Source organism: Lonchura striata, chromosome 10 (assembly GCF_050655825.1).
Source record: "Lonchura striata isolate lonStrDom1 chromosome 10, ASM5065582v1, whole genome shotgun sequence".
NCBI lineage: Eukaryota > Metazoa > Chordata > Aves > Passeriformes > Estrildidae > Lonchura > Lonchura striata.
The window spans coordinates 14015814-14040586 of NC_140712.1; the positions used below are offsets into that span (position 1 = coordinate 14015814).

The 24773-nt window shown below is 40.3% G+C and overlaps 1 long non-coding RNA gene across 2 annotated transcripts in view; it reads right to left on the reverse strand.

The window, feature by feature from the left end:
- LOC146766526 (uncharacterized) overlaps positions 1-24403 on the reverse strand; it is a 40933-nt gene extending 16530 nt beyond the window's left edge. For both annotated transcript variants that reach the window (XR_014957609.1, XR_014957608.1), the window contains exon 1: positions 20487-24403. This is a non-coding gene — a long non-coding RNA (uncharacterized LOC146766526). The remainder of the gene's footprint in view (positions 1-20486) is intronic.
- Positions 24404-24773: the final 370 nt, after the last annotated feature.

Here is a 24773-nt window from a genome sequence, read left to right on the forward strand (position 1 = left end):
TCAGGTTTTACTAAAGCAAACAGACCAAAAAACTAAGCCCACATCAAGTCCTTATTCACCATCATAAACGTTTTCAGGTACACACACTTTCTTCCACCAGAAAGGGAGAAGCCTTGTACTACCAGGGACACCCCAACCAGCAAACCACCCTCTCTGCACATGACTGCAATGGCCTCAAAGAAGGCACTGGCAAGGCTGGATCAGAGCCTTTCTTCATTCTTCCACAGTCTCCTGTATGGAGTGACTAAAAGTTGTATATTGTCCATCAATGTTTTGGCACTAACTGCAGGGCTGGAGTCTAACAGCTTTTGTTTGGCTACTGTTGTTTTGTCAAGGAGCACTTTTTAATCATTATCAATTCAAATAAAGACTTTGCTAATCTTTCAAGTCATGCAAAACAGGCAGGTCACAACTCTTTCAGGGCAATCTTTTACAGTTATTGCTATCAGAAAGGATGCTTTACCTGAATTGTTGGTATTGGAACTCTTACTGTTTAAAATATTCAGCAAGGAACTGTCTTCCTCACAGGTGCTGCAACACCAGAGATTACATGTTGGTTAATAAACTTCAAGTGCCACATAGGAAGATTAAGCATATGTACTAAACATAATTTGCACAGACTTGGTTTTACAAAGCACACCTAACAGCCCATTGATGATCAAGTTGTCACTATTATTATTTACTGAAAGCAAACACTGTGTCATGGTACAAAAAGAAATAAGATCTACTCCTTGCCCCAGTAAGTTAGAAAGATTCAATCACTTGGCTACAATGAAGAACTCAAAGGGGCTAATGAACAAGTGAGTGACACTTTGCCATACACCATGCATGAAAACATTCAGTGGCAGAGAGGTGCCTTGGAAAGTTATAAGGCTATAAAAGCAGAGGTGTAACCTTCAATGCACATGAATCCTAACCAGTTAACCTTAACCTAACCATTAATCTTAACCTGACAGTAAGTACCAAGCACTAACAATACAAGAAGCCTGAAACTGTGAGAAGGCAGACAAGCCCTTACCAGTCTGCCTGGTCCAGCTTCCTGGCTTTTAAACTCCTCCCATGTAAGCCTTTGTGATGGCCTAGGTTGACTGACTTTGAGAGGAGTGCTCGTGGCCTAGGCAAACATTAGATTGCAGGTGAGCAGTAGTAATGGCCACAACCACCTAGGTCCCAACAGGATCACCAGCTATTGCTTTTGCTAGGCCCTGTTTCATCAGGATTATTGTGTAAAGGAACAGCATAGAGGGTTAGCAAAGGAAAGATAACCAAGAAATCAGGTCCTTTCTGCATGACCTCAGCAATATTCTCTGCCCTGCATGTGTTTTAGTCCCTCACTGGTAAACAAGGGCCAACCTGAAGGACAAAGTGCCGCATAAAAACCCAGTGAGCAATTTTAAAGGTGTTTAACAGATTGTATGTTACACATTGTGACATATCCATTTTAACGTGCTAAGTTTAATTTTGTTTCAAATGTCTATGTTTTTTACTGTCTAGCATAACAACATTATTACAGGTCACTCCTTTACCACATGGATATATTACATCATTCTATACTACAATAGTAACTTACTGTGTATAGTATGACAATTATGACTATATTTCCCAGAAAAACTCCCAAAGAACAAAAATCTGTTAGTTATTGAAATTATTTTCTCCATGTGTGTAAATTCACTTAATCCTGTGTACAACTCAGCAAGCTTTAATCCTTCTGTATATTTCCAATTCAGTTATATCACCCTTTTAGCTACTGCATTTGCTCTTAATAGAAATTTTCCCTTGTGGCTCATTTATATTCAAGAGACTATGCAGGTCACCCAGTGCAAATATTTTTGGATCATTGGCGATGTCATTGTCCAGAATCATATTCACTCTATTTCCTCCATTCCCAGAATGAATTTACTAGGTATGGGATGCTGGAAAAAAGCTCTTGTTCTCATTTCATATTTTACTGAAGAAGCAAAAGAGAAAATAAATGAAGTCTGATTTGCATGAAATCATGTATTCTGTACCTTAGTGTTGAACAAGAACACAGACATTCTTTGAGTTCTTTCATGTCTATTTTCTATATTTAATTCATCTCCTTGTCATCTTCTGTTGAATTAAGGGAATGATACATTAAGTTATCAATAACTTAACATCTTCCACTTCATCTGGCTACTAACCCCACCCTAACAACACTGCCTTCCTTCAAGCTGGAGATGCAGCATTTGTCTCTCAGTACTCACAATCCTTAACAACCAAATGCAATTTAACCTGTTGAAAAATCCACAGAAAGAGGGAAAACAGGGAAGTTCATCCTCCCTGTTGGCCTCCCAGCAGAGAGAAACAATGCATTTATATTCTGCAGCTCCTGCTTTAGAGGACATTGTGCTCCTTTGCTCTCTGGTGCACTTTGATCCCCCAGGCTGAGCAGCGCCTTCTCAGCCACCTCCAAACTCTGCTGCAGAGATAGCCCCAGACAAGCCTGTCTCCTGGAACTGCCAAGTGACAGATCAAAGCCAGAAAATTGCCCTTGTTTCCAGTACTGCTTCTGTAGTTAACACTTTGCGCTCTCCCCGCCAGGCACTCGAGAAGCCTCTCTGGCTCCTCCAAGTTAAAACCTGGAGCCTGAAATCTTGTGGGTGTGAGAGACAGCCCCAAACATACCCCTAAAGGCTCAACAATCAGATGATGTGCCAAGTTACATGGAATTAGCTCCCTTGTTTCTCTTAAAAGAGACAAAGGAAATGAAAGCCGAGCTGGAAGCGAGGCTGTGTGTACCCCCTTATTCCTTATCCCGGCCCCTTCTAGACATTATTTACAGCAGCACTGGAAGTGCTGGAGTCTGCCTTTTAGAGCTCACTGAAGAAGGCAGTGGGAACCTTTCCAACGATTCTGTGGCCTTGCTGAAAATTGCTGAGGTTTGGTCTGTGCTCCTTTAAGGCTGCAGTGAGAGTATGAGCGGTGGGACACAAGCTAAACTGAAACCACTGTTGAAGGAAGGGGTAGGGGAAAGAGACACAACACCTAACTATTCTCAAAGTTGAGAAAATAATATTTTTTTTAAATAAAACGAAAAAAAACCCCACCTTCCAAGCATTTGTTTTCAACTTTAAAGAGCAGCTGCAGCTGGAGTGCTGCCCAAACTGTGCAGACTCGCTCAGGAGACAGGCTGAACATCACAATAACTTCGGGTATTGATGGTTTTAAGACCTGAGGAGCTGGAAGATAGTCAGGGTTGCCTTTTCCAGCCCCTTAACCCTCAAGCTGCTGCAGCGGCCAAGGAATACCTACTGCCACAAGAGGAACAGGTTTAATCCTTGCACAGCCTGAGCTCAGCCCTTCATCTTGCACAGACAGATAACTTGAAAATTCCACAATTCATTCAGCATAGGCTGTCGTGACACAGCATTAAAAATGGACTGGAATGGCTTTGCAGCATTTTTCTAAGTGTGTCAATTTGCTATAGCACTCCCTGTCTCTCCATTCTTTTGTGACATGCTGGATGTGATGGCTGCCATTACTGCTACGTGGCAAATTTCTGTGACCTATCAGAATTAAAATAGCTGCATAAACATAAAATGACAGATAATCACAAATGCCTGCAATCTTCAGATAAAAGCAACACACAGAATAAGATAACTTTTTTAAATAATATGATTTTGATTTTAAAATGCAGCTTCTTTTCCTCTGACACTGCTACTCAGATGGACAAACTTTACTCAAAGGCAATCTGTTTATTGTGGGTACATATCTTTCCATGCTTTTATTTAAAGAATACTTTGCTGTGCTTGAGTATCATGATTTCACATCTCCTGTATTAAAAGAATCCATGCAGGAGAAGCAGCACTGCAAGATTCCAGCTAGCACAACCTTCAGCAGCAGATGGATTTGAGGGGCATGTTAATTAAATCACTCCAAGCAAGGACAGAATGACATGATGCTGTGTTGTCACCCAAAGCCTCTTACACCCTAGTGAACCAGGTATCACTAGCACAAGTATTGCTTGTGTAGGCTTCAGTGAAGAGTTTGATATATATTTTCCTGCTGCAGTCAGACAAACACAAACAGCATTTCCTGTATTGTTCCCTCTGTTTGGAGGATGGTGTGGAAACTTCATTTCCTTTTTCCAGATATGTAGGGAGAGAAACAAGGAGGTGAATATCTAGAGAGCTGGCGGATGTGCAGTAAGAGGAAATAAAATCAAGCCTAGGGAAAAGAAAGCAAAAGTAGACTGAATGCCCCAAACTTGCACAGTGGTCAGTAAACTGAATCAGGTACTGTGAGAGAAGGGGAGTTAAACAGCTTTGTGTGGTAAACACATCCAATACAAGTCCCCAAAAGAAGGAGATCTTCTATGGGTGGCTTTATTTCCTGATTCCAAGGGAACCAGCAGAGCTCAGCAGGATAGGGCAGCAAGGAAGCAAAGAGATTAGTAGAAACTGAACAAAGCAAAAGGATAGGGAGTGAGGGTGGAAGAGAAGGATACAAATGAGGAAGGGAATATTATTTTGTAGAGAAATACAGTACTTTTCTGGGACACAGCCAATATGAATGTACCTTAAACTCCTATTTCCCATTCTCTCCCAGCTGGAGAGATAATTGCCTGACTCTAGAAATACATTAATCATTTTTATGTCTATGATCTCCAATGCCAGCACAAGGAGTGCTGTTAGACAAAGCCATGTCTCACCATAGGCTACAAGTGCAGAACAGGACCCCCTTCCCCTCCTGTATCTGAGATCAATGTCTAAGAAAAGCACAGGAAACATCAGGAATTCCCAAGGATCAATGGGGTAAGATCTTCCAATGGTTTCAGGCATATATATTGTATTCCTTCCCCAAGACTCTCATATGCAGCCTGATTTATTAGCCTTAGTCAGCATTCTGTCTTGTACACCTGCCAGAAAAGCACAGTAGGATGAAACATCTGGTAAATTTGCTCAAATTCTATTATGAAATATCGTGAATTCAATTTTTAGTGAAAAGTAAACAAGTCATTGTCTTTAAAAAGTGCTTTGCTTTGCTGTCAGAAAACCCTGGCAATCAGCAGTAGGCATTAGTCCTCTTTTCAGGGCTGTCAAAGGAGAATAGCTCCCATTGTGAACCACTCTGGCCCAGGCAGAAGACCATGTGTATCACTGCTAGTTCAGTGACATTTGACTTGTTCACCGGTGTCTGCTGTGGCGCTGCCATGCAGTGACATTTGCTTATACTTTAGAAGCACCTGGGGATGCACAGAGCACATGGAACACAGCAGGCTTCTCCTTCCTGCAAGGCAGGGTGCTGAGGAGCCTCCCAGCTCAACTCTGAACTGACTCCAGATCTGGTGCAGTTTGACAATGTGCAGGTTCAAGCCTCCTCAGAGACAGCTTGGGGGTCTCTGACAGTACAGCACAGTGCCTTGCAGGTGTCACCAAATGCAGACTGTGGTAATAAATAGGTACAGCCTATTGAGCTCCAGGCAAGAAAAGGAGGTACTTAACAAATGTTTCTGTATTCCTCCATGCTGGCTCCATGTGTACGCAAATCCATTGGTCCCACATTATCCTTCCACATAGGGCAGAGGCCAAAGGCCCTTTTTTCAGTCTCTAAATTGGAACAACACCTATAGAGAGCCTATTCTTCGTTTCTGCAGGTGATTTCCAGCCCGCTTCAATCACTTGGGCTGTTTGTGGAGAGAGGTGAATGTCCTCCACCAAAGGAATTTTTGGTGGTAGTTTAATTCCTAAGGAGAATCATTCCACTCTTATGGTCAGCAACTTTAATAAGTGGCTGTGCTGCAGGAAATAAATGTATTGGTGGATCAAACTACAGCACTTGACTGTATTGATCCACAGGGGATATTTTTTAATTGGTGAGGAGCCCTTACAGAGCCATTGGACTTTCCTACATACCTATAGCGTATGGTATATTTGAGACAGATTTAGCTACAAAAGACCAAATCAAAAAGACAGTGAACACATTAGAGATCATTACAGAAAACAGAACTGCATTAAGAACTAGCCCATCTGTATAGGAGCAGATACATACATTCATGGCAGGTTGTGCACTGAATGATGGTAGAGCAGAGAATATGTTTATCTGTGCAATCCACACAACACACTGTCTGCAGTCAACACATTCCTACGTGTGCTGGCATGAGCCATTCAAAACCGATTTTCCATTTATGCCAGTTCTCATCTTACACCATGCCAGGGTACTGGAGCCTGGACACTGAATGAGGCAAATCCCTGCCACCCTCTTTGGCTCAGGGTAACTTTGGGACAACACAAAGTACTTGGAGTAAAACAAGATAAGAAATACAGTGAAAAAACAAACCAATTAGAAGTGCCGTCAGAGCTGGAATTTCTCTGGGAATGTGTGATACAACTGGAGAAGGTTTAAAAGTGCTGCAGACAGTAATGTGGCTGCCAAAAAGAAAGAAGCTGTCAGAGCAGGGAACTTTTTTGGGTCAGGGCTAGTCATAAAGAAGATGACATTTTTGCAGTTCTCATTTAATCTGGGCAAAGAAGGCTGAGTGGGGAGAGGTGACAGAGACAGGAGCAGAGCTGCAACCGTGGAAGATTAAAACATTTCAGAGTTGTGTTTAGAAACAGTCTGCAAAAGAGGCTTCTGGCAACAGAGAGATATTTTGGACCAATCCAGTAACAGCACCAGTAAGGGGTGCTTCTGAGAAATCCTCTTGAACCTGCCAAGAAGAGGAGGTCAGTCAGTCCAGACCAGAGGACAGAGAGAGGACAGTCCTCTTCTGTTGCAGGCAGAAAAGAGACTGTAAGCTACCATAAAGAACGAGACTGGAAGTGGAAAGGTGCAAGGAACCCATAGCTGGAGCTGAGTGAAAAAACAACACCTGACGCTACAGACAACGCCTATCATTTGGAGAAGAGGCACAAGAATGTGAAGGAGCTCATTTGAATGGGATCACAGCATGGATATCGCAGGAGTGCCAGAAATAGTGATTTCAGCAATGAAAGAACCACCACAGATACAAAGCAAATGGGTAGAAAACCCTCCCATTTACCAAGCAGGACCCTTCACTAATCCCCACTGTGGGAGGATGTGAATTGTATGCTTGAATAAATAACGAACTGGGAAAGAAAGAATATGTGATAAATAGTACCATGGAGAAAAGTACAGAACCCAGGGTAAAACACATGCCAAGGTCCTGGTCTCAACAGAGTGAAGCAAATGTGGACAGAGGGGAGCAGAGCAGCTGGGGATGCAGTGTGGGGCAGGCTAACTGCTGGGCTGGCAGAGCTCTGCCAGAAACCAGGGACAAAAGCAGGGAGGAGGAGGAGGGATGAGACAGATAACAAAGCTATTGTAGACTGTCTGTATTGAGAAAAGCCAGGACTGGAGGAACCTTGGTCAGCCAGCACACTAAACAGATGTGAAAAGTTTTACTTCTCCAGCGAAGTGTGTAAGTGAAGTCACCACAATGATAGTATAAGATAGGATTAAAATACTGTCTATTTCACGTTCTCCCTACCAAAAAGAAAAATTCTTTTTGTATAAGAAAGTAATGTAGCATTTGCTGCATCTGCCATCACACCACACTCAAATAATGTGTCCTGATCATCATGTTTGGAGGAGGCAGACAGTAGCTCCCTACAAAGCTGCAACCTGGATAAAGCACTTTTAAAATGTTAGAATTACACAAAGGGTTATTGCCTTGTTCAAGACAGCATAATTCCACTCTGCCAAGCAGTGCTAACAGAGCAGATCAGGCCTGTCACCTACTTGCCCATTCTGATATGGCAAGGGACAGCTGCAATCACACTGCCCCAGGCACACTGCAGGAGCCTCCCTCTCCCTGTACCTCTTCCTCACCTTTCTGCCCTGCTAAAAAGAAAAGGCCATGAAGCAAACTAGAAGTACAAGCTGTAAGAAGCCACTCTGCCAGGACTGCGAGAATTCACCCCAATCCAATGGATCAGCAGAAATCCAACTTATTCCAGGCTTAGAGACTCTGGGAAAGAGCAACAGGGGTAAGGATATGGACACAGAGACTGAGAGAGGTTTGTGGACAGTGATGTGGAACAGCTTTCTTTCTGTGAGTCCCATCAACGTGGGAGCCACCTCCACACTCCAGTTGTCATACTGGGCTCTAGCAAGCACATGTTTTTGTTACTTTTTCTAACTGCTATCTCAATAGAACATTGTTTTCATCACTTTCCCTATAATGACACTTTTTTTCTAATCAATAAATTTAATGATAAACGATCAAGAATATACAGCAGAGAAGAGAGGAGAAAGCTGATTTGTGCTCTGAGTGGGCTCTGATCGTCAATGACAAACTGTTTAGAAGCCCAGTCCCAGCCATCAGAAAGCCACCCCTTAGCCACTCAGCAGTCCCTCTCCATCCTCCTGTTGTTCCCTTTGCCACCCTCATCTTGGGCCAGCCTCTGGTGTTGGGCTGGGATAGAGAATGGAAGAGATGGACAAGCTCCATATTTAATCTTCTCTGTTCCTTGTAAAGCTAACTGTTCTTCATCATTTTCCCCCTCTTCTCCATGGCTTAGAAACAGTAAGATCTGAACAACACAGAAAAAAATTGTAATGCTTTAGGGATATAATCAATATAAATTAATGGATTTTTTTTTCCTTAGGAAAGCACAGGCTCCATATTTCCTTCTGTCTTTTCTTGCAGCTCCCAGACCTTTTGTCTTCTGGAAAAAAACTTCCCATTGAAGTGCATGGCATTTTCTGGGCACTGTATCTTCAGTATATTCTTTTCAGCAGTGCAATTTTTTTTATAGTCATTTGAATAATCAGCAGTCAGTGTTATTATACAGCATTGTACATTGACACCCCAAAGCCCTGGGAAGCACCAAAGATGAAGAGGGAAGCCTGCAGTTCTTCCTCATTTTCTTTCCTTGAGAACTGGCTCTTTTTTTCTTATATGCAACTACCCCACACAGTTAAGGCCAGCCTAGTTATCTACATCCAGCTCTTGTTCCCATCCCTAACATCATACATCTGGACCATGGGGGCTGTTTAGGCCAGTAAGGGAATAACACAAGCTTCTAAAATTGTCCCAAAATGAGTCGTTTGCACAACAGCACTCTGTATTTCAAACCTGAACCTCTCTTCAGATGTGGCAGTACTTAAAAAGGCATGTAGAAATTTTTCTTTTTTAAGTCTAAGTTGATTTTTTAAATGTTACTACAGGGCTAGTAAAGAATCTGGCTGCTTTAGGTCCCATCCTTTAAATAGCAGGATGCACTTTGTAAATAATTTAACATGACAGAGGAAATTAAGGAAGGAAACAGCCAAGTCTGAAGGAAAGAAAGACTGTTCTTTTATCACAGCTGAAACCATTTACTTTTGTTACATGTATTTATATTATTTCTTAAGTACTCAGGTCTTTTAATGTTAATTCAAGCTTGCTGTTTCTTGCTGACAGCCAGCCATATGTGATCCTCTGTTCTTTATAAACATAACACACCGTGCAAGATGATTATGTGGTTGCAGACAATGGGTTTTTTCCTCTCCTGCAAGACTAAATTCTACCATCCTGGTACCATTTCTGCCTCCTCTCCTCTCCTGCTCTGAATTTGCAGCATCAGAGGCTGAGATGTAAAAGATTTTTCAGTGAGGAGTGCATCTTACTGGAGATTTCTGCTTCCTTGTGATTTCATCCTGTCCTGTTCCAAGAGTACAGCTGTTTAACCAAAAGTTAAACTGAAAACCAGGAGAGGGGATAATCCAACCTGAGACCACGTAATGGCTTTCAGAGGGTTTGTTGAAGTGCCATCATCCTTCTTTAATCTCCCTATCTGATAAGCAGGAGGACTTTTGAAGTCCTCAAAACCTGCTCAATTAGCTGCATTGTTGGAAAGTTTGCTTGTGGCCCACTGTGGCAGGGCTGAAGAGAATACAATCACAAAAAGAAGCCGTATTGGCATTTTTAACTCAGGAATTTCTGGTTTTGCGATTGAGCTCTGCAAACACATACAGAGGCCTGATCAGGAGAGACACAATAACTTCAGGCAAGACACTGCACACATACCAAGCAGAAGCTGACCCAGAAATCACAGGGATGGGGTTAAGGCTGAAACAGAGTGAAACAAGGCCAAGTGAAAGCTCTGTCTTACCATAGTCAATAGGTGCACTCAAGCAGGGCATCTCAGAAAGAGAGGGAGAAGAAGAACAAACAGACTTTTTTTGGAGAAAAAAAAATCTACAAACAAACTGTGAGTTTGCCATGAAGGAATCTGAGGGAGTAACCCTGATAATTACATTGCTTCTGTTTCACAGAAAAGCCAAACTCTAGGAACAGGGGCAACCATTTGCCCCTAAAAGCAAGTGCTGTAGTTTAACTTCAAACATGATCATGGTTTCACCGAGAACAAGCACCACCAAGGGTTTCTTGCTGAAACCCTGCCAACCATTCTGAAGTTGTTCCTTTTAGACAGACAATGCACACCAAACCTTCACTATTTCTCATAGGTTCTTTCTCATAGGTTTTATTCCTTGGCCTTGGAAAAGCCAAAAATTGACTGGAGCACTGTATGATTTAGCAGATTTAGAAGAATAAAGGCCATCCAGTGAAGTAAAATACAGGAAAAACAGACACAAAAAGAAAAATTAATGCATGTATAACTAAAAGTTATGAAAGGTGTATGAGAAAAGGGACATGATATTGATTAGTGAGCAAGTGCTGGAATAAAATTAAATAATAAAATCTGGCTAGGAAAGGCTGAAAGGAAGAGTAGGAAATATTTTCAAGGAACAAAGACAAATAAGAATTTTTCAAGTATATAAGATGCAAAATGTCAGCAGGGTTCTAAGAGAGTTCTAGGGTTATTTAGTAAGAGATGAAAAAGATTGCAGAAAAATGAAATCTTTACCAAGTGTTCATAAGAAAGGATGTAAGACTGAAGTAGGAGAGAGAATTACTTTTTCTGTGAGAGGGGGGAAATGCTCAAAGAACTGTAGGTCACAAATAGAAGGAATAAATAAATTACAGCTCTGCATAGAACAGACAGTCCCCCTGCCAATCATAGGTGAGGCAAGAAGGTCTCCTAAGAGTGAATTTTAAATATCTTCTGTGAAAGCCAAGAACAGAAGAAAAATGGATTCCTATTATATTCATCCACTGCACTCATTTGTCCAATGTGAAACAGAAATCTATACAACCTTCCAATCTTAGATACTTGGAGAGCACAGATCATTCTCAAGAAACTATAGTTATACTATTTTAGTCCCTCTGATACTGCAAGGGTCAGATAGGGAAAGACTGATTTTATGTGTGCACACAACAGCTCCCATCTGGCCCAACTTCATACCCCAAAGCTCTGAATCCCTCCTCCAAGTTCATAACTTGAGAAAAGATTTCTCAATGTTGCAAGGTGGACCAAGCTTACTATGAGTCCAGTCAGTGGCTTGCACTGGAAGAATTCACCAGATGAATAATGAGCAGGGTTAAGCTGCATACAGAAAACCACATGTACAAAGTGAAAATAGAGTAGCATCTCTGAGATGGGAAAGGCTTCAGGAAAAGGTTGCTGGGACTTCACAACCCAACTCTATCCACTATTCTGATTCCTTTAAGGAAAAAATTAGTTGTTTGCTTGGGGGTTTTAAATATATATATTTTTTTTTAATTTAAGGACATAATATTGACTAAGCACATGGCAAGAGAAGGACCTCCTCATGTGCCCTCTTCTTGAGAGTTACAAATTGCCATGGTTGATGTGCTTTGAACAAACCTCATCTGGATATCTGTCCCAAAGAACAAACACTGCCAAATGGCTGTCACCAATGTGCACTCTTTGAGCTGCCTAGCCCTTAACTTGTATACAATTTCATACTTTATATTTAGCTTTTGAAAACTAAGTGTATTGGCATAGGGTTGCTGTATTATAGCATGTTAAGGAACACTAAAGAAGTAATAAATATTGTCAGATGCTGATCCCTTCTCCTTAAAGTGTTTTTGCCCAAACTTGGCTTTTGTCTCTGCTATATTTCTATGCTTTCTGTTAGAACACAAGGTGACCTTTCCATGCTTAATTATCTGAACAAAATACACAGAACAATAATGCCAAAAATGCCCCTTGTGCATTCTACTACATTTGCAGATCTTTGAAATAATCTAGCCTAATCTCTTCTACTTCAGGTTAGGGTGAATCTAGTGTGAAATAACCAATCAAGTAAACAAGGGAAGGGAGGATGGACAAACCCATGTTGACAAATACAGGCCAAGCAATAGAGTCTGTGTGTGCATGCACAAGAAACTGCTTCCCTGCAGAGTTTGACTGCTCTGAAACAGACACTTAATAGTGCTTTGCCTTTATATAGAAATGTTCATGCAAGCATCTCAAGGCATCTTTCAAACAGTCACATTAGCACAGTGTGGCAATCAGAAACTACCAAGAATAATCATTTTACAGAAGAGCGAATTGATTTATATGGTCTGGATGATTTATCCTCCTTCACCAAAAAAAAAAAAAAAAAAATCAGTGAAGAAGCTGGGAGTACAACATGGAAATCACTACTCATGAGGCTCTAATTATCATCTTTGCTCTGTGTTCTTCAGCCTTGCAGACTGCAACACTGCACAGTGTGAATTCCCCACTCTAGACTTGGGAAGGATGTGCTTCCTTCACAGGAGAACGCCTCTACCTGAACACTGCTTGGAGCACACATTGATGTGTTTTTGCTAGCAGGAACTGAAGCCCCACACATTCACCTTGCTACCTGTAATTTGTGGCACATTCCACTGACCTCTGGTGCTTGAATTTCTCACCTACTGTTCATGTGATGAGGCTATTTCCCATGACTGGCAGCATAGCTGTGCTGGCACAGGTGAAAATGGGGCTCCAAATCCATTCTTGCAGGAAGAAGGGAAATTGCAGGTACCCTGAAGTCCAGCTGGGCACAACCATGCCACAGTGGAATAGGAGAAACAGGAGCTATTACCATGTCTTATCTATGGACTACTTCCAGAGCTCCACCAAGATCAGGTTCTGAGGTGTGTGCCTTGGGGCTCTCAGCTAGATGAAGTGTTAGGTAACAGCTCAACATATCATGCAGATCTCCAGGCAGAGGCCTTTAAAACTTCAGTTGGCTGGAAGCAGAGTAAAGCTCAGGCATACTTCAGAGGAGTTAAAGTGTGACACAAAAATGTTAGAACCTATTTCTATATAAAGAGGAACTTAAGTAGTTCAGCCAGTTAGACTATTTGATTGGCTGACATTGCAAACATTTCCATTTTGCACACAGGGTGCCTCATGCATGAATGAACTGAACATGGCATTTGAAGGCTTTGCTTTTTGTCAGTGCTATATGTCTCTTTGTGGAATATTCTTGTGCATATTAATTTCCCTAACATTTTTCTATAAATGCTCAGGGCATCTAATAAATTAAATTACTGTTTATTAAGTTACTGCTTGGTTATTTAAGAACTTAGGACAAACATATGTAGTGACCTGAACTTGAATTACGGAATTCCTCTTTGCAGTTCAGCTATCAAGACAGAATAGCTCAGCTTCTCTTCACGGTCCTCTAGCCTGTCCAAGTGGACACAGAAGCAATTGAGATCATTCAAATGGAGACACCCCCAGGGTGTCATATGCATTTTGAGAGAATTGAGAAATAAGAGGAACCTTTAATCCAGGAGGAAAATGTCCCTTAGGCAAAAATTTCACTAGGCACTAGGGACTTGTGGGATAATCCCTTTCCTCCACAAATGACATAGTTCAGTCTTCAGCTCCTTACTGAACAAGCAGTCCTAGAAGTTTTGCCAACCTGATCTCTTTCCTGCATGCTAGAATTAAGATGCTGCTAATTATACAAATAGTTTCTCTTGTCTTTCACTAGAATACTGCTAAGCATTTATACAAAATGCTTCAGTACACTCCCTTATGACACATTCAGAGGTTGGCATTCACCATCTCCCTTTCCTGGATGACAAGAGGCATGGAAAGAACAGACCTAGATTAGGAATTACTCCTTGAGTTTTCAAGCTGCATTCAAAATAAAAAAGGTTGTCTTCTCACTTTTAAGGCATTTGAAGGTGTCTGGATTCACACAAACCTTTGCCATCTCACAGGGGAAAGTAATTTAGCCTGAGGTACCCAAATTTCCAGGAGAGTCCTTGAGTACATTTCTGCACACACAGGTGTACACAGACCTCTATTTCTGCTCCACAGTGCCTGGATAAGAGCCTGACACATTTAAACACCAGTTCACAGCAGTTTGGTCTAGTACACCTCACCCATCACAGCACTAGTTCTGTGAACTTCTGAGTGATGTCCCAGCGAATGTCTTAGCAACTCATATAAACTCTTGCTTTCCTCTCTGACTGGAATAACCATCTTGGAATAATTAATTATTTCAAGAGAACATAATCATACTCATTGACATATTTACTAGAGTAATAAATCTCTCCAGTAATAAATTACTCTGGTAATAAATCCCTTCGATCAACCAATTTCAGATTATCTACAGAGGTTTAAGAATAATTAGTCTGATTTACCTTTAAGTTTCTTCATTTCTAAGCTGATTAAAAAAAAAAATTGCTTCAGTGCCACTACAATCCCAGAGCTGGAACAAGGTTCAACTCTGCTTTGCAATAAATCTGGAATAATACAGCATTTTGGGAGGACTGGTAAGGAAAAATGTCCAGTCAGTGGGGCCAGGATTTAAGTGGTCCTTATGTGGGTCTCATGCTCTTTAAAGGGTCAGAATCTCACTGAACTGCAGAGGACTTCCAGAAACCACCTCCTGCTCTCCTGCTTGGTGGGACCAGTGCACCTCTGACTCTCTCGACAGATGTTTGTCCAATCTGTTCAACAGTGCTCTAAGCAAGCCAAGGACTTGGTCCTTGACTTTATCTCAATCCCCAAGATAAGTGAGAAATCAGGCATGTTTTCTGTATATGTCAGAGAAATTAAAAACACAATGGATTTTCATATCAGATTGTTGAGGACTAATTACAACAGTGTTTTCCAGCAAACCAGTGATTGTAGGCTAATTTTCTGTTATGAAAACAGGGTTAATGAGGCTAATTGTGTCTACCAGTGTTTCAAACAAAAAAGGAAGCCAACTCAATTTTGAAGCAAGTTCTTTGTCAGGAACAAATTGAGGAAAATTGCTACAGTTGTACCAGCATTTCCTAAAATTGCCTAGTACCATGCTTGGGAAACCAACCTATAGAACACAAGCTAGTGGCACAGAAAATGAAGCTTATTAGACAGTAAGTATATTGAGTTTCAAATGCATGGCTGTGTGACATACCATGATGGTTGAGCTGTTGAAAGCAATGCAACAGTGAGTCAACAATAGAGTGAGTGACCCTCATTCCAGCTTTACTGAGGTACTACAGAGAGAAATCAAGGTATGTAGTAATATATGTCAGAAAACCAAAATCTTCTAGTTCTATGTCTTACTGTAACCAATTAATTAATTACACAAGCTGGACTGGTAAAAAATGAATGCATTGCCCTGCAAAGCAAAATTCACCAGGAGAAGTCCTTTAAAAAAATAATCAGTTTAGCCTCTCTTGCTATGAGCTGATAATTGTATTAACTACTCAGAAGAACTGACTGACTTCAGAGACAAAAGACATAAACAATATATACAGCATAGTACAAACTGGTGCTGCTGGGGAAACCTCATCAAATGCACCTCAGCATTAGTGGCCCTGCTATTCCCTTCCCAGTCATTGAATCCCCATCCAGGCCAACCAACAGTGCTTTGAGTTTGTGATGTAACCAACTGGAACTAAAATGCAGCCACATTCATTTGCACTCCAGACTGGTGCCCAAATCAAGCCAGTGTGTGCTAGAAAGAATATGAAGGCTTTCAGCTACAAAACACGCAGGCACAATGCCTGCAATTTGACCTTACTGCAAAATTCAGGCTGTCTTGCTCCTCTGTGTACTGAAGGCAGAAGCATCCTGGGATTTACAGGAGAGCCTTACTCTGTGGCAAGGGAGCTTATGTGGGGGAAATCTAAAGAAAATCCACATCTATACATATGGCTGTGCAAAGAGGATCTCCTTAGGATGACAGTGCATAATAAAAATTTATGCACAGCAAGGACAAAAAACAGGAAAACAGGCAAGTGGAAGAGGTCTTGTGGGGAAAAGGAAGAAAAATAATTAATGTTACAATACATCAACATAAGAGAGAATAAAAAACAAATGGAAGAAAGGGAGAATCTTAAAGATTAAGCACAAATAAGGAAACACAGTAGTTAAAAAAAGAAACAAAAACAGGCATAACATTAAGGTCAGTAAAGGTCACCAGATCCTTGACCTACATTTCCTATCTGAAAATCAGTTCTGGGGAAAGGTGGCAATAGGAAGCAAAGAAAGTCTCGAGACAGGAGTGGGAAGCACCTGGCTGAGATCTCGACTTTTATAGTGCAAAGTCCATTTGATGTTGTTCAGTTTAAAGCTACAGCCAGCTGCTACCCAGCTCCAGTGGCTTCCTGATCTGGGGCCTTTTGCAGTCTGTAAGGTGTTGCCTGGCATTGAAGCTTCCCTTTAGAAAAACTATGTCTGCAGCCCTTCTGGTTTGCCAAGATATAGCCTTCACTACGTAAATCAGTGCTGTGCTGTCTTGTTGAATCTACAGCCCGAGGTATGAACATCTCCCATTCATCTTAGTGGGATATTAACCTCAAAGCTTCATTGTAGCTCTCCAAATGTTAATACTATATTAAACATGTTGTTTAATATACAAATGCTGGGTTTAAGTCATTCACATTTGTACAGAATTTGTGTAGGAGAACTGGATTTTACTTTGATTTTGGATCTGAAAAATAGAACAAAACAAATACCTGAATTTCCAGTCATGGTCATTCTGCAAATCAGCTTTATTTTGGTTTAGAGATGCAGGGAGGGGCTTAGACTGAATGACTGCTCTTTTTTCTATTTATAATCTCCAGGTGATGAGTGAGTCTTCTGTTTGGTTCCAGGACTTCAATTCCTTCTCCTAACACTGGTGTTCATACTACTTGGGTTTACAAATCTTTCAATTCACTTTTCTGCACCAGATTCTACACTCTTTATTTATGCTTTTGGCTCCTCAGAAGACCTCAGCAAGGACATTGAAAGATAAACTCAATGATGAGGCACCATGGGACCATTAGGAGGTACCAATTGCTCTTTGCTCTCACTGTGCAGCTGCATGGGCAGACAGATCCAGCACTGGAGCAAGGCAAATGCTCCATCTCGCACTGCCCACAAGGGGTGGAAACCAGGTTTCTAGAAACGGCAGGCAGCTACAAATGCTGTGTATTCAGGTGTCAAGCAGAATCACTTCAAATTTGGAAATTGCCAATACCCACCCTGAAAAACCTTTGAAATCCTTGCAGTTACACAGCCAACACCTCTGAGTTCCCCATTAGCTCTAGGAAATTGTAGGTAAGAGCCTTAACCAGAAACCACTATCAAGCCCCCACATTTTGGCCTTGAATAAAGACTTCAGTACTGGGCTTACTACCAGAAGTGAATGCACATCTATCAAAAAATAGATCAAAAACAAATGAAACTGCCTGCTCAGATAAAACCCTTTTCAGAAAGTTACAAGGGGGAGGGGAGGGCCATGCGAGAGGATGTAAAGAAATGTCTGTTGAAAGATAAAATAAGCATGATACTGTGATGAAGAAAGTGAACAATGAAACAGAATCCAGTACAGAGAGATCAAGTGAAAGAAAACCACATTACTATTTACAGTAAAGATCACTCATCTAACATGTATAATTAGAAATTCACACACTAAGATAAAAGTGACCAGTGAACACTGTTGTAATCAAAAATAATACAGCATTGTATATATTTTAAAAAAACCTAACACTCTCCAAAAATAGGAATAATGGGTCTCATTAATAGAGTCTTCATCTGAACTAAACAAGTTCCCTTTATTCACATTGCAATTTTTCCTAGCCTGCCAAAAGAAACCCTCATGAGAAGTCGTCACAGTGCAGCCCCCCCGCCCCACACATCTGTGCCCCGATGAAGTTCAGTTGCAGACAGGACAATGATACCCAAAGAAATCCATTCGAATTACAAAGACTTTCATTTTCACACGAGATTGCATTTGTTGGGCTATATCTGAAAGTACAGCACAGCACTTGGATTTTTCTCTTTATGCAAAACAATGGCTCACAACACTTCAGCATTCCACTCAGCGCACACACATCTTTGGCTGAAACACAAATGTTCAGTGAATATATGGGACAGCACACTATAGTGGAAAATCCTGAAGGGCAAGGAGTACTGAGAGAAGGTAATAATTTATCAGGACAATTTGGAAGCCTTAAATATCTGCTTAGGAAAGTGTCTGTTTTTCTTTAAAAAATATAATGAAACAAAAATTAAAACCAACCAACCAAAACCACAAACAAAAACCCAAAAGAAAAAAAACCACACACACAAAAAACACCACAAAGACCCCAAAAGAGACAACAAATAAAACCCCAAACATCTTTTCGCAATTAAAGCAAGTGCTTTTCTCTTGGTTTCTTGGAATTTTAATGGTAGTCTATTATTACCAGCATGCTAGTATCCCAAGTAGACACAAGTCAGAGACAGTTGCTATATGGAACTTGTAATGAGTAGAGAATCAGACTTCCACACAGGTGGCAAACAAGAGGGTTTGTAACCAGATAGAGTCCCATGAGACTCACCAAAAATTCAGCTATGAAAGCGAGCAAATCTGTGAAAGGGGACATGATCAAGTTGCAGCTATATTATAACACTAGAAAATTACAACTGACTATGTTATTTACTATTCTTTCCAAATCTGATAATATGCTAACAGTACTTTGTACTTAACAAGGTACTCCCAAGGGCATCCATGACTGCTGACATTGCACCATTCAATCTCTGCCTAGTGAAATTATGCTGGAAAGGCCTTAACCTACTGAGCTGGGTTGCTTCTGGTCTCCCTGGGCTGTAAGTCTACCAGAAGCAGTGTGATCTGGAAAGCTGTCACTAAGCAGCTGCCAACTCTTCCTGTTGTGTTACAAAGGACAATAAATATTGTTACATCCCTGAGATTTATCCTCATTATGTCTCTTAGGTGCCATTTTATGCTACAAGGAAAAACACTTGTTGAGAAAAAGGATGGAAAAAGAAGATGACATAAAATACCTCATCTGTGGATTTTAATTTGACTTTACTATTCAGGGTTTGCATGTCTGGGGTTTTTTTAACATAAGCAGCCAAGTGTTCTGCAGATTCATCTGTGGGGCAGAGAGATCTCACTGGTGAGCACCTCTGAAAAGCTAAGTTAAGCTAGGTTGTGTCCTACAGGTTTAATATTTTAGGCTTCTTGGCAAAGAAAAGAAGTGACAATAAATCTCTTCATTGTTGTCATCTGCATCTTTATCTTTTTCTTAAGTCAGCAGTACTTTTAATCTAAATCCTTTTTTCTATTCTCCCGAAGTGGTAAGTAATAATTTCATAACTAGGGCAAATCAGAGGCAAACATAAGACAGGAACAGATGTCTAAAATTTTCAAAATATATTTTATATTGTCTGATTAAATATATAGTATACCCCAGGCATTATTATTATTGTTATTATTCACCAGCAGCCAGCTCAGCAAATGTTCACTGAATTCACACCTTAAAAAAAAAAAAAAAAAAAAAAATAGAGAGAGAGGGGAGAGATGATGCATACAGATGGAATACATCAGTAAGTCAGGAAAACAACTACCTAACTTGTGTCAAACTTTTTTTTACAGCAAACAAAAAAGGGATTACTTACTTTCTGAAAGAGTTTACAGCATACTAATAATTATTAGAAACCTTCCTGCACAATAAGTCTTTATAAACATTTTATTCATGTCCGAAAGTCTGCAAGAAACCTGTGGTAGAGAAACAGTAAGGATGGAGAACGATAAACAATATATGAAGAAGGGCATGGCAGTTTTATGTGCTCTCCTAATGAAAACATGCTACAGAATTGAGTAGCAAACACCTGAAGTTGCATATATGCTCTTAAGAAATATCACAAAATCCAGATAGCAACATCTGAAGATCATGGAACTTTCTTACTGAAGTCAACAATACTTTTACCACTGACATCACCAGGAAGACTGGGGCCAATAAATTACCATGGATGCTCCTGAGGAAAGCAGTCCTAACATTTGGCTGTAGTGGTCTGGATGAGCACTCTAAAAGAAGACCTTATTCTTCCAAATAACCTGCCCTAAAAAGTTCAAAACAGCATTTCATAGGACAGAGAAAAAAAAAAACTCTAAATCATTAAAATACCTATCTTCAAAAATAAAGTTCTCCTTATGTTCTTCAGAACAGAAAAAAACATACATTTTAACAGAAAAATATTTAAGACACATTCACTGATTTAAGTTTTTTTGCCATTCTGCTGAAACATCTCTTAATGTTGTTCTGAATTTACGTATACAATATGACTTTAAATTAGCATATGATCACTCACCAAAAATGTCAAGTGCATTATCAAGATAAGCCAAGTATGAAATATTATGGAGGGAAAAATATTTCAAAGAAGACACAAACTGACCTAGTTTCACAGCCCGTTGTTCCATATTATCAGGATTTCACTAACGATTGCATTTGTTTCATCTTGTCAGAATGACTTGCAGCTTATGAAGTGCATTGATCTACTGGTGAGAATTAATTGTAGAACCCAGTGACTTCTGTCAAAGTAATATACTTCGTTAAAACCTTTCTGTTGTATATCTTTGTTGGTGTCTCCAAAATTAAAATTCAAAGTTAGCAAAAGCAGAACTCCCTAGGAATCTCAAACGTCAACTGAATGCAACAATTCTTTCTCATTTTGTATTCTACTCTAAACCCAAGGTCAGTTAACAAAATATATTCTGTGAATAAAAGCATAATTATTGGTGTAATTTGCAGTGCAAATGAAAGAAAATCATTACTGCCTAATTAACAGTACATATGTCAAGAAATCAGTAAGAAAAATACTTAGCAATAAAATAATAATATTTTTTAATTATATAAGCTTTTTATCTTCTGTTCTGAACAGAAATCTCAAGCCCTGTTTGTTGCCTAATTTCTTTTATAAATCATTCACTCCAAATTGTGGACATTTTCCATAGCAGAAATTTAAATCTCAAGAAGGATTAGTCCACTAAAGAAGAGGAGCTTCATTAATCATTCTCTATTCCTTGAAGCCAATTTTTAACTATGGCTTCTTGATAAAGAAAACATTTTTTCACTTCCAAGTTTTACATGAGAGCTTTCAATATAAACTCCTGTAGGATGCCTGAGACACTTCTAGAGATTTTTTTTTTTTTTTAATTAAATTACTACTTTCTAGCAGAACACTTACAAATGGAGATATTCCATGAGTGTGAAGCTCTTGATGAAGGTAGAACTACACTCAGCTGTCAACAAACCACACAATCATTGAGGAGGTCAACTTCCCAAATTAAGGCAATTCCAATCACTGGCTTTTTCAAAACAAAAATAACAATAAATACAGCTGTAAAATTATTCCACAAAACAGATTACAGGATATGGCCCTGTAGGCTCTCAGGTAGAGGAATATGGTCTGCCAATAATTTTGTAGCAAAAATAGTATAATCAGGGTAAAACAAATTTTGGACCTATCCCAGAAGTGAGAAAATTCAAAGAAGAGTTTCCAAATAAAGAAATATAGTTATGCAGCTGATTTGAGTTTGGGTTTTTTTTAAGAACAGTATTTTCAGCAATTGTTTTAAGTATCATAGAAGTTGTTTATATGTAGCACATATTACTTTAAAATGAAGATTTCCCAAACACAAAGTTCTAGACTAAGCTCATCTAATAAAAGCCACAACTTAGGAAAGATATCACAATGATTAAATTACAGTAGAATTCTATCAGCAATCAGGTGGTATTGAAAATAGTTTATCCCCATCAGTGTACAAGTCAGTAAAGGCTTGCTTTCCTCTCATGTCCTAGGGACTCCATCAACACTGAGCACCATGGTGACCTCAAACACTATTTCCATTCCCCCATGTGGGTAAATCTTTGGGTTTGGCTTTTTTTTTTTTAGGTTCCCCAATTAACAATATCAAAAGCTTATAGGCAAAGTGAAGAAAACAGAAACAATAGAAAGCACAATATAACAGTTCTGTAAGAAAACAAAGCCTGTTAAAACCACCCACCCAACCTCACCATAACAGATGTGACATGCCACAAAGCAAGGGGAGAGCACAGGCTGAGGGAATGGCAGATTGCAAACTGGTCTGAAGAGGCAATATTCCCTGGGTGAAACCACAGGGTGGCTGTGGATCGTTAAAGCCTTGTCTAGAGATATTGAACTCTTCAGAGGACAGACACAGCATTAGGAATAATTAACTGCATTAACATTCACTACACTGCCAAGCATTGTTCATCCCCTAGTAGAATGAACTTTGGGTTTTGCCTTGATTAGCCGCCACAATCAAGGAAAACATGTCTGAAATTTGCAGACAATATTCATGCTTGAGGAGAGAGCACTGTCTTATTCTGCAGCACAAGTGCTGTATTATCCTTCACTTCTACAGAAGAAGATGTCAGTATGAGACACACTATATGTGACAATTTAAATGCATGCCCTAGGGCTTAAATCAGCACAGTGCCAAAGTCTAGAGATACTCGCAATCACAGACTGACTGACCTCAACTGCAAGCTGCAGAAAATAGACTACATTTCCCAAATTCTGAGCTGGACAAGGGCTCTTTATAAAATGTCCTGGGAAGATCATTTCTCTTCTTAAATTGCATTGTCTGTCAACAACTACTCTCAAGCCTGAAAGTAAACAGAAAATTTCCTTGCTTAATTTAATGTGTTTTCTTTTAATAAAAATTATGTTGTTTAACAATTTTTTAATTGTCTCCATTCAAACAAGGTATAATATGTGATAATGTACATTACGGTTTCTGAGTCAGGCAAGCACAAGAAGGGAATTCAAGCTTCTCCAAGAGACTTTGAGGAGTGGGGATGGATAGAATATGTATTTTTCCACAAAAATTTGAACTACAATTACAGCATTGGAGTGGAATGGGATGGAGCTCACTGAGAAGCAGCAGCCCACCCAAGTGACAGATGCTCACCCCTGCTGCAGTGCAGACCCACTTTTCATGCTGGCTGTTTGCTTGGACTGCTGACTGCTTCTCTACCAGCATTGCTATTGCAGTTAGGTATGCAGTCTGAAGCAGCAGCATGATGTCTCCCAACAGAGAAACAGCACTATACTGATAGAAAAAATGGCCTTAAAGTGTCATCACAGCTTATTCTCCTCACATGAGCTCCTTAAGGGTGGGATCACTACACAAACACACAGTGTTATTAAGGGGTTTCAAGCCTCTTCACACACTTACAGCTATATAGTTACTGCAATATGCTCCAGCTATTCTTGCTGAAGAACCAGGTGGTGTCTTTCCAAAGCAGAGCCTTCCAAACTCAGTCATCCATCTCACACTCTCAGATGGCTGTAATCAAATACTGCTCATTTTGCTTTGCATTTAAAAGGAGCTCAGATAAACTCTTTACTGTGTTCTCTTCACGTTTGCACTTGCCTGGACCTCAAAGAACAGATCCATACCTCCCATGTTATTTCTGTTAGAGGCGTTGCATCACTTCCAACGTGCCAGTGAATGTGTTAATATCTGAATACCATGGCTATTCCCACTGTGGCCTCTCCCTTTGCTGCCATTTAACATGTAGTTCCAGTGCCTGTTAAGGAACATGGTCTGGAGCCAGCAGAAGAAAACTTCTCATCATTAATATGCTACTGTCAGCTCTTCATGTATAAAATAAGCACAACACAGGGAACTACTCTGGAGGACAGCTCTTTGCCTTAGAAACAACAATTCTGGATATAAATCATAAAAACATGCACAAATCTGTACATATTTTTCAACACAGATGAAATCCATTTAGAACTAACCATCAACCATGGACTGGGGGGTCTGTCAGTCAGAACTCACGGAGCCTTCTTGGCAGCATTCTGCTTTCACAAGCCCTCAAATCTGATTCTCACACATGTGCCCATCTCACCAAGCATTGCAGGGATTGCATGACATTCTGCATTCTGCAGGTTCCTCCCAAAAAACTTCCACAATGGACCACATTGTCTGTGTCTGTATGTGAACTGTTGGGGGCTGTGTCCGACACACAAGTGATGCTATGAAGCCAAAGTGCTCAGCACCTTCCAGAAGAGAGGCATTACTATTCCATGATTTTATGGCAGTGCTGACAGACTTGGCCAGTTCCACAGGCAGGCACAGCAGCTAGTCCGAGACAAACGGGCTGCCTGCACTGCATTCCTCCTGTTCTTGCCAGCCTCTGTCTATCATCTGTTTTCCATTTCAGCCCTCTACCTCCCATTCTTTTAATGTATCTGGAGGGTTGAAAAGTATCTGTTGGCTTCCTGGTCTCTGCTGCTGGAAGCAGAGTCGTTTTTGTTAGTTGTTCCAGGGAGCAGGCCAGAAGCCGACAGCCAAGGAGAGCATCAAGCCAAGCGGTGGAGTTTTAAGGGGTTCATGGGTTGTTTTTTAACTTCTTGTAATCTCTGCCTTCTGCTATGTGTTTTTCCAAGCATATCCAGAGCCACTAGGCCTGGCCATGACGTGTGCTCAGGGTTAGGCCACACAGTCATGATCACAGGCTGCTGTGAATCACTGAGCTGGGAATGATTCCCTCCTTCCTGCACTCACTGCTGCCCTGATTTAGTTAAAAAGTTCAATTGATTTTAATTCAAATAATGCAAATACCTACATGATGCTCTCAATTTAGTCTAAGAATAGTTTACTTAGATTTACCCCACTAGCACCTAACTGATTAAATCAAAATAAGC